Raw genomic sequence first — 19,391 nt, 5'->3', positions numbered from 1 at the left:
CCAGACCATGACTATATTGGTTCTAAACTTCTCTATGGGTCAACCTATTCATTCGGGCATTAAAAAGAACCACCATGTTTGCTAACCCAAGTGGGCTTAAAGCTGTGGAAGTGCCATCTTTAGTATGAAGTGACAGTTTAAGAAATTATGAATGTAGCATTTCACAAGAAATGAACAGGCATTCTAGTGATTTGGCTGCTAGTATATACTGCACTGAAGAACTTTGCTAGAGTTTTGACTTCCCCATTTTTCAGTGGTTCAGTGAGGCATGAAGAATATAATATGCAGCGAATGGAGGGGGTGGGGAAAAGGAGCACAAACACATCTTTTGAATTTTAAAGTGTCTGACTTTATTTCTGTGCAAATGATAATCTTTTAAATACGTAAGTTAAATGAATTTCCTGTCTGGAATGTGATGTGATGAAATGCACAATTTTACCATTTTCTTCTTCCTCATTAAGCTATTTTTAGAAAAGTTGATTTTCACAGAGATTAAAAAAAGGCTGAAAGAATGAAAGGTACCAGAAACGCAAGGTTGCCTATAGCTTTTGGAAATTACTTAGAAGTTATTTGTCATAGGAAATTCATTACTTTTTTAGTTTCTCCATTTTTTTTTTCTGCTGTCTTTTCTCTGAAAAAAAAAAAAATGAAACTGAACTTTTTGGAAATACTAGCCAGCTACTAGCTTGTGGGGTCATTGTGAGAATTAAATGATGAGCACAGTGCCTGGTTCGGAGTGTGAGCTCAATAAATTATCTTTCTCAGCAGAAGAGAATCATATCAATCCTGGTTACTTTACAAACCAGACCTTTTAAAATAGGAACAATGTTTAATTATTGCAGGGGGTTTCTCTTCACCTATTTCCATTGCAGGTGACTAGCAAAGGAACAGCAGTGGCAGGTGAGCCGATGGGGAACTGGAAATGGGGCTGTCTTGAGACCAGCTAAGATGGCTGGTTTTAGCACTGCTCCTCCCCCTTCTCCTCATCACGAAGCCGTAGGGCACTTACCATGTGCCTAGCACTGGAGACACACACCAACCCTAGGAGGCAGGGATTGTTATCCCCGTTTAAAACATTCACCATCAGTTAGTGAGGTCAAGTAATGTGTCCAAGGGCAGAACCTGGATGTGAAGGGCTGGCTGGCTCAGAAGGCCTGGTGATACATCATTCTCTATAGAGTGCCCAGTAAACAAAAAAGGTTGTTAAAATGTTGGCTGTTATTACTACATATCACTTTTTCTCTGGGAAACTGTAACCCAAGTTTAAAATAAATGATGTGAAAGTAAATTTCCACAAAACAACTTTTATGTAAATTGGAAATTCCTGGTATGTCTCTCTGGAGCAATATCTCGATTGCAAGTAATTTATCTCCTGCTCATAATAATAAAGAAGGGGTATTCATAATCATCTAGAAAAACTCTTGAGATCACAAAGCTGAAAAACATTTGTGATCTGTGAATAAATATGCTGTTGGTTTATATGCTTTCTTTCGTATTTGACTGTGTGACAGAAGCCATTGTATGAAGAGTTACAAGACTGTACCCTCTGAACCATAAGCTCCTCTGGTCCTGATATTTATAAGTACTTTAAAGGTAAGGAGGGTAACTTTTGGCATCTTCACAGCACCTGGCCAAACACTAAACATGGTGGACTCATCACTGTCAATGACAACAATGATATAAATTTCTTACTGCAATTGCTGTACCCCATTGGGTTCATCAGGCATATTCAATAGGACATTGCTATACTAGGAGGGTCCCATATTGGACTGGGAAATCTTAAGAATTTTCAAATGAAGGTAGGTAAGTGAATTAGGGGTGAGCTGGTAGGTGTTCCCACAATATATTCCCATCTGGCTAAGATTAGCTCAGTATCATATGCATGAGACTTCAATGTATCAATTCTGGGAATGTATAAAATAGAAAATAAAACTCCTACAAGGGCTTCCCACTCAGGTAGTACCGGTTCAGTTCCATCTATAACTTTATTATAGTAATGCTTCAATTGTCTTTTAAAATTCTATTACTCATAGCTCAATTGATATCTTCATATCACAGAAGCTAGGTCAACTGCATGAAGGTCAATATCTAACAACTTGATTTGTTTAGCACTAACTTATGATTGCCCCTTGGGAAAAGGTATATAAATCACAATCTTAAGAATAATCATTTACACGGTAAGGATTAACAAAAGACAAATGAGAATGTATTGCACTAGACTTATAGGAGGTTGTAAGTACAAAAATAATTAAAATACATTTCCCTAAGGTTAGGGGAGAAGGCAGGGATAAAAATCTGGATTTTCTAGAAAGTACCATAAACAAAAAAAAGCAAGAATTAAATTAAAATTGATTACTGCTTGGGAATATGTATACGTTTAAAATGTATTGCAAAAGGACACAGGGTTCTTTACAAAGCCCTATTTGTTGACCTTCAATGCATTCTGAACCTTTTGTAAATTGTGTGACTTTCCAAACAAAGCCAGAACGGAACACAATTATGGAGGAGGGTTCAAGGGAGAAGTGACCTGAGTGAAATCAGCACACGACTTGAGTCTCTTTTAGAGAGACTTTTCCTTTGTACTTAGAATAAGAGCCATATTTGGCTCTGCCACAGAAAAACAGTAGCTTTGTATGTCTTAATGCATAAAGTTGATCTCTATTTGAAGTCATTCCATGTACCGAGAGAGAGAGAGAGAGAGAGAAGGAGCAATTGAAATTGATGACCAATTCCTAATCCTCCTGGGAACTTCTCTGGAATATCAAAGGATGGCTGAGTCTCTCATGTAACATAAGGAATAGGAATGAGAGGTGGGGAGATGGTGTTCTTCAAGGGTCAGTAGCAATGTGAACTGTTTCTCAGAAGTTGACTCCTGCCGCTGGCTGCCAGATGTTGAGATCTCATCTAGGAGGTCTGTGGAGATCCAGCTCTGTGGGATAAATGGTCACTTTGGCTCTGGGAGGGCTGCAGGATGTGGTCCAAAGCATTTATAACCCCATCAAAAGAGCAGGATTTGTAGCCTGACATAAATTGCATATGATAAGGGACAGACTTTACCAGTGCCTGCAGTTGTGATGTGCCTGATGAATCTGACTAACACAGAACACTGGCGCTTCAGCCCCAGCCTGTTTTTTGGGGAGGAATCCGAGGTCAGCTTCTAAAACAGTTAACTCTGCATCACAGTTAAATGCCCAAATGATTTTCATTTCTACTGATACAAAGGCCAGTGAAAACAGCAGGAAGATATTAGTTGATTCTTATAAAAACTATGCTAATTTAGTGGACATTAAAAGGAATTAATACCGACTGTTCCTAATAGAAAATGTTTGGTTTTAATTCTTATCATAGACAAAGTACATTTTTGAAGAAAATCTGTTTTTCAACCTTTTTTTTTTTTCAATGCTTGAAGCAAAATCAGTGATCTCATTTCTAATTGAAACTCCAAAGAAAAGCTCCCTGTGAGACAGATTTTGAGGAACTTTAAAGTCTTAAGTATAAAATTTCTCTGAGATTTTGAAGAATTAGGGAAGAAAGGACAGATATTTTACTTTCTGTCTTCCAATGAAATGATGAATTTGGCATATTTTAAGGTTTCATATGGTTAATGTTTCCCCAACTTTTCATTTTCATTCATCATACAGTGGCTGGTGCCATCCCTTGTGTCAGTCCCATCATAGCTTATGCTTGCTGGGTAGAATACATCCAAAACAGTGGTATGCAGTCAATATTTGTAAGAGTTGATTACTACTAAGGGCAGAGTGTCATCTCTTTCCAAACAAATAACCATTATCTGCTCCCCAAATGTCTTTACAAAAAATAGCAATCCTCCACTTCGCTGAGCCCTCCATTTTCAGTATCTTCCTCTTTACTCTCAGGGAAGCCACTCAATAAATATCTGTTGAATTGAAGTTAAATCCCTAGATTTCTATGCAATGTAAAACTCCCTGTTCCATCAAGCTGTATGGCATTCAGCAACACACAGTTGCATTTTCCTAAGGGAGTACTCTTAGAAATAAAGCACTATCATGCAAGTTATTTACAAGTAAAAACATGGAGTCAGCCCAGTAGAGAAATGTTCCAATAGTGCGGCTCCAGGTCTGCCACATTCTGTTTATGACTTTGGATACTTCATTCATCCTTTCTGGGGTAGTTTTTCAACTTTAAGGTTGTAATAAACTTTTAGATTTTATGACCTGTCCTCTTTAGCCCTGTAAGATTTAAACATTATAAATAACCTAATTTCAAAGAAACTGGTAAACTTGGACAACTAAACAAGTCCAAGTATGGTGCTTATTTGTGTGTGTGCATATATTAACCTTATGCATATGCTGTTTTCACACCTATTTCAACTATTTTTGAAAAATGTATATATCAGTTTTTGGAAAACAGAAGAAGATTTTAAAGGCATCTGAGAGGCAGATAAAAACAATTCCATGGTAAATCTTCTTACAAAAGGAATACTTTATTCTGTGAATAATCTGTTCTGTGAATATTCTGTCAACTAACTGGCTAACACTAATTGTAATTTTTTTTCTTAAGACAGATATACCTATAGATAAATTCTACCCAGATCAAGACAAAAATAGCTTTTAGGTTTTATGTGTCTTAAAATAGCTTCTATGGGGCTAGAGTTGGATGTGGTTCTGCTATAATGCTTTCCCTTAAAGGAAACATGCAAACTGTTTCAGTGGTAAGTGGCCAATGTTCTGTTAATAACCCTTTCCCCTCTTTCTGCCACAACTCTTTGGATGTTTTGGCCTGATTTTGTAAATCTTCCAAAAATTCATTTGACATTTCATTCAAATATGAAGATAGGGTTGTGCTCTGCTCAGCAGTCCCGTGGCTTTTCTCTGCCCTCATTCTTGATATCTCTGCAGCCTCTGACAATGGGCTCACCCACTCCATCTTTCTTGAAGCACTCTTCTCCCTTGACATCACTAACACAACTCTCCTTGTTCTACTTCTGGGACTGTGCCTTACTTCCTTCACTAGTTCTTCTCCATCACTCTAAATATGGGTATCCTACCAAGATCTAAACTTTATGTTCCTCTTTGCACAAGGAGTTAGTCAACTGCATCACTCTCGCTCCCTGATGTCTTTAACCCAGCCCTCAGTCCTGAATCCCATTATCCACTTCCACGTAATATACATGTGCTGCTTCACTTCAAACTTATGTCTAGACAGAGCTGCTCTCATCCTGACCTAACTTGTCTCCCTGAAATAATATCTGATATTTAAGATACCCATAATTTGGCCTCAAACAGTCCTAACAATCTTATCTCCAACTAATGCTGCTCTATCTCTACCTTTTCATTCTTCTAAGTTTGTTACTCTTATTGTTCCCCAGACTGACTTTGAGTTTTCCTTACTGTTGGCCTCTTCTCATACACTGCCCTCTTTTGGAAGGCCACCCCACCAATTTCTCTCCATCCACTGTCTTCATCCTTTTGTGCCCATTTCAATGCCCATTTCTTCTTGAAGCCCTTCCTAGTAACATCTAGCAGTTCTTACTCCCTCCTCCATACTACTCCAGCCCACAAGGCTGGCATGGTACTGTCAGCTTGGCAGTGGCATTATCATCTCACACACCAGCCCAGATCGCCCAGAGCCAGATGTGTTCTATCTTCTTATTACAGTAATTTGCACATAGATGTCATTTACTACCTGTCAAAAGATTGCTAGGCATCCTTTTGTGTGGAATACAGGAAAGGGAAATGCATCTTCTAATAAAGGAGATATATATGTATCAGAGCTCTTAGAGTAACAGTACTTACATATTTCTGGCTTGTTAGTATCCAAAATGTGAAACTCCCAAACCCGAGTGAGAGCGTTTGTGAACCTGGTAATGCAGCTCCTAATTTGGCATCTGTGAGGCACTCCATCATGTTCCAGGCAGTGGCAGCCTGTACCAGTGCCCATTTTCCATGTTATTTGGTTATCATCAGTCAAAAATGCAATAAGTTTACGTTTACCTTGAAGAGAAGTGCCTCGGGGATATTTTCAGTACTTGGTGAGAACTTTAGTCATCTCTAGGCAGTTCTTTGATAGGACCCATTCTTCCCATCCTGCACTGTTCTACAGCCACTTTTTCAAAACATAGACTGTATCCTGAGATAACAAAGTTGGTCCCTATACAGAGAGAGGAAACAGCTCCCTTGTGTGTCCATTGTGTAGTGTAGCAAGTCATAAAAGACCGGACAGAGTGTTTCTAACAAGGCTGCATCGAATGCCTGTGTTGGGGCTGGAATCTAAAGCACTGATGTCTGCCTGGAACATCACACTGATGTCTGTATTCGTTTTTCAAGTGTTGTGAAGTACTGCCAGGAATTGCTTATGGCTGATACTAAGTTAAAGAATGTGTAGGTGGAGGTCATGCTTTATTTCTGGAAGGAGAATGAGGCCAATGGTTGAATGCATGGCAGTAAGCATTCACAAAAGCAAGTAATGACTCACTAGTAGGTGGAGAATTGAATGAGTTTCTTCTTAAAGTCAATTTCCTGAAACTCCAAGTGTGGCAGACATCTGTTTTTATTCTCTACCATTCTTCTTTCATCTGGTAACCGCACTCCTCCCTCCCTTTACAGATCTGCTTCTACCCTATTCCTTGTGGGCCACAATCTTCTCGCCCTTGGTTGCAGGGTGAGCATGTGATCCAGGACTAGTCAACTGTTATATGGCTTCAGCAAATTATCCAAGGATAAGTATATAATCCAGGTCAGGCCAATCAGAGCCTTTCCCTGGGACTTTTCATACTGAAGATGGAAGGGAAATGTGTCTAAAAGGATAGAATCACCTAGAGTTCCTGGCCGTCATGGAAGGGTCTACAAAAAGGAAGCTAGTACATAAAAAACAGCCAATTCCTTATATAAAAGAAAAAGGGAGAGAGGCAGTTAAAATTGGAATACTATTTTAGCAGCTGGATCCAGATAACCCTCAGAGCAGTTTTATCTCAGAATTTTTCTTTTTCTTTTTTTTTCCTTTCCACTTAAACTAGTTCAAAGGGTCTCTTAACACTTTTTAGAAAGTGGCCTTGGAAACCAGTAAGTCCCATTTCCTTATTTTACGATATGCAAATGGAAACACAGGGAGACCAAGAAATTGCTGTTATCAGCTGGTTGGTACCAAAGGCCCAATAAGAACATCTTGCTGGTAAGAACAATACAAAAATTAATCTAATAGCACTATCAGAAGTTGATGAATCAATAAATGGATGAATTCATATATTGTTCATAAACTTGTGAAAGAAACCACCAGAAGGGCTAAAAACAGTTTAAAGTGTTTACCTCTGGAAAGTAAGACTAGAATGAGGTGGAGGGAGGACATCTTTTATTTTTGCATTTTATCTCTTCTATACTGTTTGACTGTTGACTACCTGCATATAAAAAATATAGTGCTCAAAAAGACTCTTAAAACATAAAACTCCAGAAGTTTGTAACTTAAAGAAGGTCTTAGACAGTTACAAAATATCCTGGAGGCCTGAGAAGGGTATCCATTCATCCATTTCCTGTGTTTAAAGCCACCAGGGGAGGTCTTTTCCAAAGAATTTCATCAAGCATGACTATTGCTACTACTACTGCCAGCACCAACAGCGTCACCACTATCTAGTGATGAGAGCTAACTGTTATAGAGCACGTACTATGTACAAAACACCATTCAAGGCACTTTATCCATCTAAACTCATTTAATCTTTATAAAAACTCTAGGAGAGAGGCCACTTTTATTATCTCCATTTTACAGATGAGAAAATTGAGGCACAAAGATATATAGTAAGTTGTCCAAGATTATGCAGCTGGAAAGAAGTGGAGATGGGATTTAAACTGAGGAGCTCTGGCTCATGACCATGATGTTACCACATCTGTAACCAAAGCACCACGACTTATCTCGTATTTACCACATGCAGTGTGACTTCCTCAGATACAGCGGACCTTTCTGATTTGGGCTCCACTCAAGACTATGGCTCTAAGTCTGCCCCTCCTATCCTCTGTTTCTTGGTTACTGAGATATAGATATTGCAATGGCGCCTGAAACAGCTATAGAGACAGCCAGGCTATGTTCTGAACACATTCCATACATATAACTTTAGGTAGTTATGTCTAATATGCTACGCTTAAAAACATTTATTGGAAAAACTATAACAATGTACAAAGCAACCTGAAGGAGTTGATTTTGAAACTAAGAAATTAAATTTGCTTCCAGAATTTCTTATTTCAGCATAAGTACCATCAACTAGCACTCATTATATTGAGAAACTAATGAGTTGTTGGTCTGTACTAGCCAAACATCATGTATTTACAGCTAAATATTGTACTTCCAAAATGCGAACAGGAAGATGAAACCAATTAATAAAGGTTCTGACTTCATATTTTCCAAGTATAATATTAATTTGAATTTCTGAGAAAAATCAAGAGACATATATCACATAAGGGCAATAAATACTACCATGGAATTTCATGGTATGGAAGTTCCTACATACTTATGGTTTTGTCCTTCACTCTCCTTCTAGAACACAATGTTTGTGGTAGAAAAAAATAAATACAAGAAGAATTATTTCGAAAATAATTGGATTTGAATTCTTAAAAATAGCTTGGTATTTATTTATGTGTTTGTTTACGAATAACACAGGGTCTTGCTCTGTCACCCAGGCTGGAGTGAAGTGTGTCATCTTGGCTCACTGCAGCCTCAAACTCCTGGGGGTGTGCCACCACACCCAGTGGGATTTTTTTTAAGTACAGACAGGGTCTCACTGTGTTGCCCAGGCTGGTCTCAAACTCCTGGGCTCAAGCAGTCCTCCCACCTTGGTCTCCCCAACTGCTGGTATTACAGGCGTGAGCCACCACACATGGCCTAAATAGCTTTGTTTCTAAATCACCAACAGCCCCTTTTAGCATCTCCTGCCATTGGGCTACTTTGTGCTTTCCCTGGTAGAAGTGACTGTGCCACCAATTATCTGTGTGGCCTTGACTAAATCATTCTCAGTCTGACTTTCTTCATATCTTTGCAGTATAGTTGGATTATTTTTAAATAGTCCCCTTTAAATATTTTTAAAATGTGCCCATGCTATAAAACTCACTCTTTAGTCTTTCAAGATTGTACATCTGAATATCACTAATATTACTCCTCTGTTATGCTGTTCCATCTCTTGAGATACTGTATCACTAAATATGATGCAATTTAGAAACATTATATCACATGGTGAACACTATAAAGATTACTTTTCAAATTTCTATTAAGATAGGCCTATAACTGAAGAACTAAACATTTCTGAATAAATAATAACAATGTAGCCAATAACATTTTCTACATATTTTGGTCTTGCAATCAATGTGAGGAATGCACATTTGGATCTGGATTCTCAGAGTAATTTACTTCCTCTTACAAGTCTACCATTGCTAGTTTAAATGCTAATGGCCAAGATATACAAGCCAAGGGGTCTGTGGTGTGAATGCAGGGCTTGACTGATCACTAGACTCCCTTCCCAACCTCTCATCTCTTGAAGAAGGAGAAAGTTCTTGAAAAAGCTCAAAAATACATTTTGGCAAGCTCAAGAGATGCAGCTTAGCAGCATGAATTAAGAGACTTGTGACTGTGGAAAAGAACAGTAAATTTTAAATGGCTTTGGCCCTTCTTAACTTTTGACCAGCTGACCTTGACATTCCTTAGAGGCCAAAGGATGAGATGCAGTGAAGACAGTGCTGCCTAGCCATTTCCCCTCAGGAGGCAGAACCAGTCCCTCCAGCAGCAGATGAAGTCTATCCAGTGTGTCTTGGGGAGAACTGTAATAAATGAGGTTCCCTCCCTGAGAAATGACTAAAACCACAAAAATAATTTCTTAGATGAAACAGCTCAATTATCTAATGTAATTACTCCTAAGGAAAAAATGAGAGAAATTTATCATAGTTACATGAAGTTTCCAATGTGGTTATATATGACTGTGTATAGTCAACAGTTATTCATCTGGCGTTCTATCAAACAGAGTTTTCTATAATACGGTATCTGTGACTGTTTCCAATACAATAAAAATGCTGTAAAATCTTGAAATGCTTTTCAAAAGAATACTTTATAGAATAGCATGTACAGCTGTAGTGTTGAGCTTATTTTGCTGTACTTTATTAATCTTTTCCAAAACATGTAAATAATGAAGTCTGCTGCACACCACATCTGGATTTCATGATTATTCTGTAAGACTTATACAATAGATGGCCCTTCATTTAGGGAAGTAGTACATACACCAGAATGTGCCTTTTCTTTTTAAGATTTAAAACAATGGAAAAAGCCACTGAAGTATGTATAGTATCTGTGTGCCGAGATACACAGGAAAGCGTGGATCGTGTGGATGGAAGGAACCGGGATCATCTCATCCAGCTGAGTAATAAGTACGTTTGGTGCAGTGCCACACAGGAGGCCACCAGCAGAGCCCAGAGTAGTAACTGGGTTTCTTCACTCTTAGCCTCTCAAGTGATGAGACCAAGGTGAGAACTCCTTTCACTAAAAGGCTTAATCTTTTAAATAACCGAACCAGAAAGTCATTTCTAACAAGAACGCAGATAAACATTACAAAGAACACAGAAAAGATATGTTCAAAATCTGTCAGGTTCCAACAAGGGATACTTCTTTCCTGAAGAGAGAAGATGAACCATTGCCTAGAAGTAATGTGTAGCTGACTGTCCAGCGCTTCTATGTCTGAGTAACACAGTCTCATCACTCATGTGTAGGTGTGCATATATACATGTATATGACTATAGTGGTATCAGCAATCATGCATATTTTCAAGCTTAAATATGATGAAATTGTTAAAGGACTATAATCCTAAGTAAAACGAATACAGAGTATACTTAATTACACTTCTGTTCCCAACTTGTCCTTTTAGGCATGATCTTATCTCTTGATTGTGGCCACCAGTAAAGAAAAGCATATCTCTAATCTCAGAAGCACAAGGAGTTCATACAGGAAACCAAGATTAGTAAGTATTTTTGTGGTGAATACCTTTTGAATAAGACAGGATTAATGTAACAGTTAAAAGTATAGAAATAGAAAAGTTATGAATTTACTAGTGATTTTTTTCTTTGCTGTGGACATTTGTTGATCTTTAAAATATATCATGGGAGTAAATAAAACATCTATAGAATTTACAAAAATGTCAAAATGAACCAGAAGACATTAAAGTCATTCATGATATATGTAATGACCTAATAGAGGAAACTTCTTTTTTTTTTCCTTTCAGGAACATCATGCTATCATCTTTCAAAATTACTATGCAGGATCGGTGGAACACTGGACACTGACGGAGTGGGCCCTGCATCCTTCACTGCTTCCTCATGGAGGGATCTCCAGGAAGGGGGCCCTCTTTGCCTGTCTCCTCCCTTTGTGGCGAATATGGGTGGGGGATGGATCTGGGCATGCTCAGATCAGCCCCTCCCTTGCTCTTCTCTCTTTGGATCTTGCTCGCAATCAGAGGGCTTTTTCTTCCTGTTTTTTGGAGGGTGGGATCTGCGTGGAGCTGTTCAATGCTGCCTGTGACTGGGTGTTAGTATGCTTAGCTCACGGTGAAGAATAAAACAGCTCATGAGGCCCAGCAGTACATCCCCTTTCTCCTCTGAGTTTTCCCCAGTACAAATCTGGTGCTTGGATCTCTTTCTGACTCCTCAGTTTATCTGTCAAATGGTTCCAAACTTGAGTAGGGAGAGAGGATCATCCCCTGTCAAATGTACACTATTCATGCACTGTAATGGCGTAAAAGAACCCTAGACACGTGGGCTCCCTTGCTAACAAGTGCACCTTCAAAGCAATAGTCATTATTTAGCATTTATCGGAAGAGGCTGGCCCCAGCTCTGGTGAAGGGCAGAGAAGGTGTGGGTGGCCTCACACGTTCTCAATGTCACAAAATGATAGCATTAAACAGACCCACTCCCTCATGGAAGGTGATGTGACGACCTTCTATTGATATTGCAACATGTGTCTCTGGCAGCAGGATCTCAGTCCTTACGTAAGGGATATGGGATGACTTCCTCCACTTCATGTATATGCTCTCCCTATGCAGATCTGGCAGATGCAAATTTATCCATATCTTTTCATTACCAATGAAGTTTTAGTATCCACATTCCGTCTGTGTAACCCTTTTTATTTCAGCTGATCTAAATAATTAGTTCAGATTTACCCTGACAAATGGCTTTTACCATTTTTAGTTTCTTACCTTATAACAAAACACTGCCATCAAGTTTTCATTATGAAAATGGCTGATGGCAAGGGACCATATGAGAGAGTGCAGTCAACAACACAGTCTTTTTGCCCAACAGAATTTGACATTTTTGGCTTAGAGAATTAAAGCACAATGACTGTTCCTGAAAATCAGCACAGTAGTTGTAATAAAACTTTTTTCTTGGCTGGGCACAGTGTTGCATGCCTGTAATCTCAGCACTTTGGGAGGTTGAGGTGGGAGGATCACTTGAGCCCAGATCTTGAGACCAGCCTAGGTAACACAGTGAAACCTCGTCTATGCTAAAAATTAAAAAAAATTAGCCAGGTGTGATGGTGTGAGTCTGCAGTCCCAGCTACTTGCTTGAGCCCAGGAGAACAAGGCTGCAGGGAGCCACGATCACGCCACCACACTCCAGACTGGGTGGAAAACAAGATCCTGTCTCAAAACAAAGCAAAACAAAACAACTTTTTCTTTTTAAAATTGAACTCCTTATTATAACTGCAGACATTTCTATACAATATTTCTTTTTAATCTCTTTTGAAATTAAATCCTATTTTTAAAAGAATACACATGATTAAATAAAAACAAAAAACCCCTCCAAACCCTATTGGATTTCCAACCTCAGCTCACAACTGATACCTTATACAAAAGTTAACTAATATCAGTCTTCGACAGGCCAGGGATGGTGGCTCATGCCTGTAATCCCAGCACTTTGGGAGGCTGAAAGGGGAGGATCACTTGAGCCCAGAAGGTTGAGACCAGCATTGGCAACAAAGTGAGACCCAGTCTCTACAGAAAACTAAAAAATTAGCTGGGCATGGTGATGCATGCCTGTAGTCCCAGCTACTCGGGAGGCTGAGATGGGAGGATCAAGTGGACCCAGGAGGTCATGATCTTACAGCCACTACACTCCAGCTTGGGGGACAGAGTGAGACCCCAGCTCTAAAAATATAAAAACAAAATAAAATAAACAAAAAAATCTTCAACATAAATGTGAATCTAAAACTGTAAAATTTCAAGAAGGAATCACAGGAGAAAATCTTTGTGACCATAAGTTAGGTAAAGATTTTTTAGATAAGACAACAAAAGGGTGATCCATAAGAGAAAAGAAAATTGATGCATTGGGGCTTCATCAAAATTAAAAACCTCTGCTCTTCAAAATGCAAAAGATACAAAGAGAACACTGAAAAGTACATCTTCATCTCTTACTTTTTCTTCCCAGTCCAATTTCCCTCTCCAGCATCAACCAAATACTATTACCATTTCTCGAGTTCCCTCCTAAGCTACCCCATACATAATAAGCATATAGATACATACGGTATGGTGGTTCTAGTGCTTTTTTACTGAGTTTTTTTTAAACACAAAACTTCCATATTCAATAGATTTATTTGATTATTCAGTGTAGTCCTACACTCCCAACAGCATTCACTGGTCATCCATGTAGCTGAGGCAAAATTCTTTGGAAGGAATTAGTTTTGAAGTTTACTTAAGCAAATATGGAAATAAAACATTAAAATCTTTAATTTGTTTGCCTTGGTTAAAACAAACAAAAATATTTCCTAAGTTATCAGCTCACTGTGTATTATTTAGGCCATACTTCATATTTTAGCTATGTCACCTGTGGTATCCTGGGAGAAAGATGTTGTCATCTGGGGCCTCACACCAAAATATTATTTGAAGTACATAGAAACCAGCTTCTTCAATTTCTTCAATTTCTTTGGGTATTGTGTTTTTAAATAATGAAATTCTGTCTTAAAGGAAAATGAGGATCTCTTTAGTCACGTTGAGAACTAGAGGGAAGTATTTGCCTCAGGCTGAATTTTTTGTTTTTTGAGACTCTGTTACCCAGACTGGAGTGCAGTGGCACGATCTCAGCTCACTGCAACCTCCGCCTCCTGGGTTCAAGCGATTCTTGTGCCTCAGCCTCCCAAATAACTGGGATTACAGATGTGCGCCACCAGGCACAGATAATTTTTATATTTTAGTAGAGACAGGGTTTCACCATGTTGGCCAGGCTGGTCTCAAGCTCCTGACTTCAAGTGATCTGCCCACCTCGGCCTCCCAGAGTGCAGGATTACAGGCTATTGCCACTGTGCCTGGCTCTCAGACTGAATTAAAATCACCTTTCACGCTCCACAGCACAACTCACTTCCCAGATGACTCACTCAACTATTGGAATGAGCAAGAAGAGTACTCCCATCTCTATTATCTTGTTTTATTTACTTCACAGCATTTATTACTGAAATGATTCCATTGATGTATTTGTTTTTAGACTTTCTGCCTCTGCCCCGACTCCAGCCCTGGGAGTCAGAGGGGGCTTCTGTCTGGCTGCACATGGCTGTGGTTGAAGATCTGGAATCAACAGATCCTTCTCCATCAAATCAACTCCATTTCTACCACTGGGATTGACCCTTATTACTGTTATCTGGTTTGTACATTCAGCAGCAGTTTTCAGACACGAAAAGATAAGAGATGAGCATTTAGATTAATTACCATCAATTCTGCAGCACTGGTTCGGGTGTAAAGGTTGTGTGTTTACCTAATTTCACATCCTCCAGACCTGCACTGTCCCACTATGGTAACTGTTAGCTACATGTAGCTATTAAGTGCCTGAACAGTAGTTAGTCAGAATTGAGATGTATTGTAAGTGTCAAGTACACAGCAGATTTTAAAAATTTAGTTTAAAAAGAGATTGGAAAATGATCTTATGACTAATTTTTATATTGTTTACATGTTAAAATAATATTTTGAATATATTGGGTTAAATAACATGTACTATTAAAATGAATTTCTTTTTCCTTTTTAATGTGACTACTAGAAAACTGAAACTGCATACATGGTCTGCATTTATGGTGGTTCACATTCTATTTTTACTGTACAGCGCTCCTTGAGGCCTAGTTCTAAAACTTCCCTCACTTCTCACAAGGGTTACTGTCTGTCTGTCCTACTAGAGGTTCGCCAGATGCTCTACTGAACAGGAATCAACTGCAGAGCCTCAGAATATAAGAACGTGGTCTCTGAGGGACCAATATTTGGGGCAGCAGTGATAGATTTGTCCATGATAGTGGCAAAAAGTTGTCCTCCAATTTTTTGACAAGTTTGCTAACGTATTTGCTGACCTCCCATCAAGTAATATTAGAAATGATTCTAAGATTGCATTTCTCAAACCTTTCCACTCTTCTAAGACATTCACACATGCTCAGCATGTCTGGGGCACCGTGGGTGCTACCCATATACAGATGAGAGCCCTCCATCTCCAGCAGAGCCTTCTCCTTCAGGCAGTGAGAGAACACTCCATTTCCATAGAGAAGCTCATCCTATTCAGATCAACTACAAGGCCACAGTTGTACAGGAGTCAGTCCTGCCAGCAGCCGTGAGCATGGATAACTATCAGTCATGGGGAGGAAGCTGTCCCCTCCGAAGACTTAGGGTAAAAGGCAGAAGATAGCAGGCTGTGGGGTGAAGATGAATTTGACTTTTCTCTCACGTGAAACGCAGTGTAAGCCCCGAGTCACGCAACAGAGCAAAGCAAAAATGTTGTAACACGTTGACGAGAGGAGGGAATGACCAATTACAATGCTGAGGTTTTACGTTTAAATGCTACAAATGTGATTTTTCTCCAGTTTATAAATATGTTTAAATAAAAGTTTTAATGTAAAAGTACAAAAATGATAGTCTACCGCCTTAAGACGCACAGACTGTTTTTATATTTAGAGTAAAGTGAGGGGGATGGAAGTGAATCTCGATTGAATAGTGCCAGACAATGGGCAGAACATGACTCTTAAACACACATTATCTTTCTTCTAAGAAACTACTATTGCTTCGTTCTTAAAGCCTGCTCTGGAATTTTTTTTTTTTTTTTTGAGACTGGGTCTCATTCTGTTGCCCTGATTGGAGTGCAGTGGCGCAATCACGGCTTACTGCAGCCTCGACCTCCCAGGCCCAAGTGATCCTTCCACCTCAGCCTCTCAAGTAGCTGGAACCACAGGTATGTGCCACCGTGCCCAGCTAATTTTTTTTACTCTTGTAGAGATGGGGTCTCCCTGTGTTGCCCAAGCTGGTCTCCAATTCCTGAGCTCAAGTGATTCTCCTGAGTTGGCCTCCCAAAGTTGTGGGATGACAGGCATGAGCACTCTGGAAAGTTAATACAATCTTCTGAACCAAGGTATGATTATTAGTTATCTTTTGACTCAGAAACCAGTATCTCAGAGAAACGTGCCAAAGTAAAAAGATTACAATGGATACTTTCTTCACACATGAAATAAAAGGTAGCATCTTAATAAAAGTATTTATGCTTGATCAAACTTTATAAAAACAGGATGCCTGGAAAAATATCTTCCAGCGCATTTATGAGTGTATGACTTAAAGAAAAAATGCCCCCTGATGTACTAACTTTGTGTGGCTAAATATAGTTAGCAGCCCTCATGCTTCATAGCGCATTTTCCCCTGGAATTCAGCTAATATAAATAAAACAAAGAAGGGAACCTGGACCCCCTCCATGAACATTACATCATTCTTCCTTATTAGGAAAACTTCTTCAAATCTGAAATTTTGCTCTAAATAATCAGAGTTTCTATTTCTCAATGAGTAACAAGGCAGGGGGCTACCGTCATCAGAAGTGCTGCCGTGTGGGGAGCAACGTGTGTGACGTACAGGCTCGTTTGAACAGTGATGTTTCCAACAGTAGTGATAGTAACACCAGGGAAAGCATTAAGGTGCATTTAGGAAAGCGCATGTAATTCTCTCCAAATTTTTGCTTTCTATATATTTTTGGATATATGCCTATGTTATGGTAAACAAAAAGATGAGAAAAGCAGAAATTCTTAGGTTCTTTTGTAATACTGGTTCTGACCAAAGATTTTTGTATCTGATTGATCTTAATTACACAGGAGGATGCAGTGGTTAAAAATCTAAGGCAGACCTGCCTCTGCTCCCTGAAACACACTTGAGTTTCCTCTTAAGTGATGTCTAATTTGTTAGACAACTTTAGGTATCTATTTTTGCTCTCAGCCCTCAGCATATTAACACGCTAGTTGATCTAGGCTTCTTGGTATGAAAGGTAAGATTTATGAAGTTAACATGTACATGTAAAGTAAGAATCAATTAAAACAAACATCTTCTTTAAACATTACCTTTCCATGGATTTAAACAGGGCTGTTTATCAGTTTGCTAATTCTACCTGGTGTTTGACGTAAGGACTATTCTCATGAAAAATAAGTTAAAAAGAGTTGGAAAAAACAGTTCTAAATGTGAAGTCCACAATGGTGTTGACGAAGCTAATACCATATCCTAAAACAAATAATTTATAAATAAACAATCCTGAGATGCAATGGAGCATTAGCGTAATGTGCTAATGCAAACAACGAAGCCTTCTTACCGAGCGCTGCCTCTGACAGGCAGTACATACCAGCCCGCTCACCGAGTTCTCATGCTACACTTTGGCTAGCTAACAAAATCAGAGCAGTCAATCACACTGTTCATGAAAACATGGAGGGCGAGGAATGGCCATGAGAGAAGGGGTTGTCGAGAGAAAGAAGACCGGTCTAGAAAATATGAGGATGGTTCCAACAGTTACAAGTTTATACTTCTAAATCTCTTTTATTTCTGAACTTTTCTAACATTTATGTTTTCAAAAGAAAGAAAAACAAATATGCCTTGTGCTTTGTGCTCCATTAATTGGACTGCTGGATGGTTCTCACTGTTTCCCATAAAGGGCCCCTGCCCTGGCAAATTGGGAAAGCGTTTCTATTCAAGGACTCCAAGAACTTCCCAGTTCCAAAGGACCCTTCCATCCTCTAGGAGTTTTATTCATATACTTCTTAACTGGTTTAGGAATGAAAGGTAATGTTGTACTTCTTAAGCATGTAGGCTCTGGAGTTAGACTGCCTGTGTTTAAATTTTAGACTCTATTATTTACTGGCTGAGTTTCTTTGATCACTTAATTTTTCTGAACCTGTTTCTTCGTCTTTCAAATGGGGGTCATATATTTCTCAAAAGAAGACATAAAAGCAGCTGACAAACATGAAAAAATGCTCAGCATCACTAATCATCACAGAAATGCAAACCAAAACCACGATGAGATGCCATCTCACACCAGACAGAATGGTTATTATTACAACGTCAAAAAACAACAGCTGCTGGTCAGGATGTGGAGAAAAGGGAGTGCTTATACACTGTTAGTGGGAATGTAAATTAGGCCACTGTGGAAAGCAGTTTGGAAATTTCTCAAAGAACTAAAAATAGAACTACCATTAGACTCAGCAATCCCAGTATTGGGTATATACCTAAAGGAAAATAAATCATTCTATCAAAAAGCCCCACATGGCACATGTACGCTCTCTCATCATAGCACTGTTCACAACAGCAAAGATGTGGAACCAGCCTGGATGCCATCAATGGTGGACTGGATAAAGAAAATGTGGTACATACACACCACGGAATACTATATAGCTATAACAAAGAGCAAAATCGTGTCCTTTGTAGCAACATGGATGCAGCTGGAGGCCATTATCCTAAGCAAATTAAACCAGGAACAGAAAACCAAATACCTCCTGATAAGTGGGAGCTAAACACTGTACACACGAACATGAAGATGGCAACAACAGACACTGGGTACTCCAAAAGCTGGGAGGGAAGGAGGAGGGGAGGGGCTGAAAAACTTCCTCTTGGGTACTGTGTGCTCCACCTGGGTGAGAGGATCAATGGAAACCCAAACCTTAGCATCATGAATATACCCTTGTAACAAACCTGCACGTGTGCCCAGTCAATCTAAAATAAACAAAATGGGGGTCCATCATAGCACTTACCTCCTAGACTGTGAAGATGAAATGTGTTAGCACATATCAAGTGTTTTGAGCAATGTTCGAGCATGTCTTCAATAAATGTGAGCTATTAGTATTCAGGATGGTCGTGTAAATAATTCATTGTCCAAATATGGGCCCTTTAATCGGGGACACAGGCTGAACTACATAGAACTCTAGACGACTGGCAGATTGATTGTCCTGGGGAAAAGGGAAAGTGTAGCCATCCCATTCACATTACATAATGTCAAGGTCACACACTGCACAGACAGACTGACTTACCAAAATTAAAAGAATTTGTGTATCACTGGGTACTAGAGTGTATAAGAGATCAGATGGAATAAGAAAGCCTTAATTAAAAAATCATGAATTATAATTTAAAGCATTTAAGATAG

The 19,391-nt window shown here is 39.1% G+C and overlaps 2 protein-coding genes across 3 annotated transcripts in view; one reads left to right on the top strand and one right to left on the bottom strand.

Moving 5' to 3' along the window:
- The window catches only part of CBR4 (carbonyl reductase 4), a 145,255-nt gene extending 132,985 nt beyond the window's left edge, over positions 1–12,270 (top strand). The window contains exons 7-9 of the transcript XR_012093496.1: positions 10,254–10,469; positions 10,868–10,960; positions 11,222–12,270. The gene's annotated coding sequence lies outside the window, so the exon portion shown is untranslated. The remainder of the gene's footprint in view (positions 1–10,253; positions 10,470–10,867; positions 10,961–11,221) is intronic.
- PALLD (palladin, cytoskeletal associated protein) overlaps positions 1–19,391 on the bottom strand; it is a 244,492-nt gene that overhangs the window by 52,028 nt on the left and 173,073 nt on the right. The window lies entirely within an intron of this gene.

This window comes from Chlorocebus sabaeus, chromosome 7 (genome assembly GCF_047675955.1).
Source record: "Chlorocebus sabaeus isolate Y175 chromosome 7, mChlSab1.0.hap1, whole genome shotgun sequence".
Taxonomy (NCBI): Eukaryota; Metazoa; Chordata; class Mammalia; order Primates; family Cercopithecidae; genus Chlorocebus; species Chlorocebus sabaeus.
The sequence above is the reverse complement of the archived record's forward strand: the minus strand, read 5'-3'. Positions and strand labels throughout refer to the sequence as shown.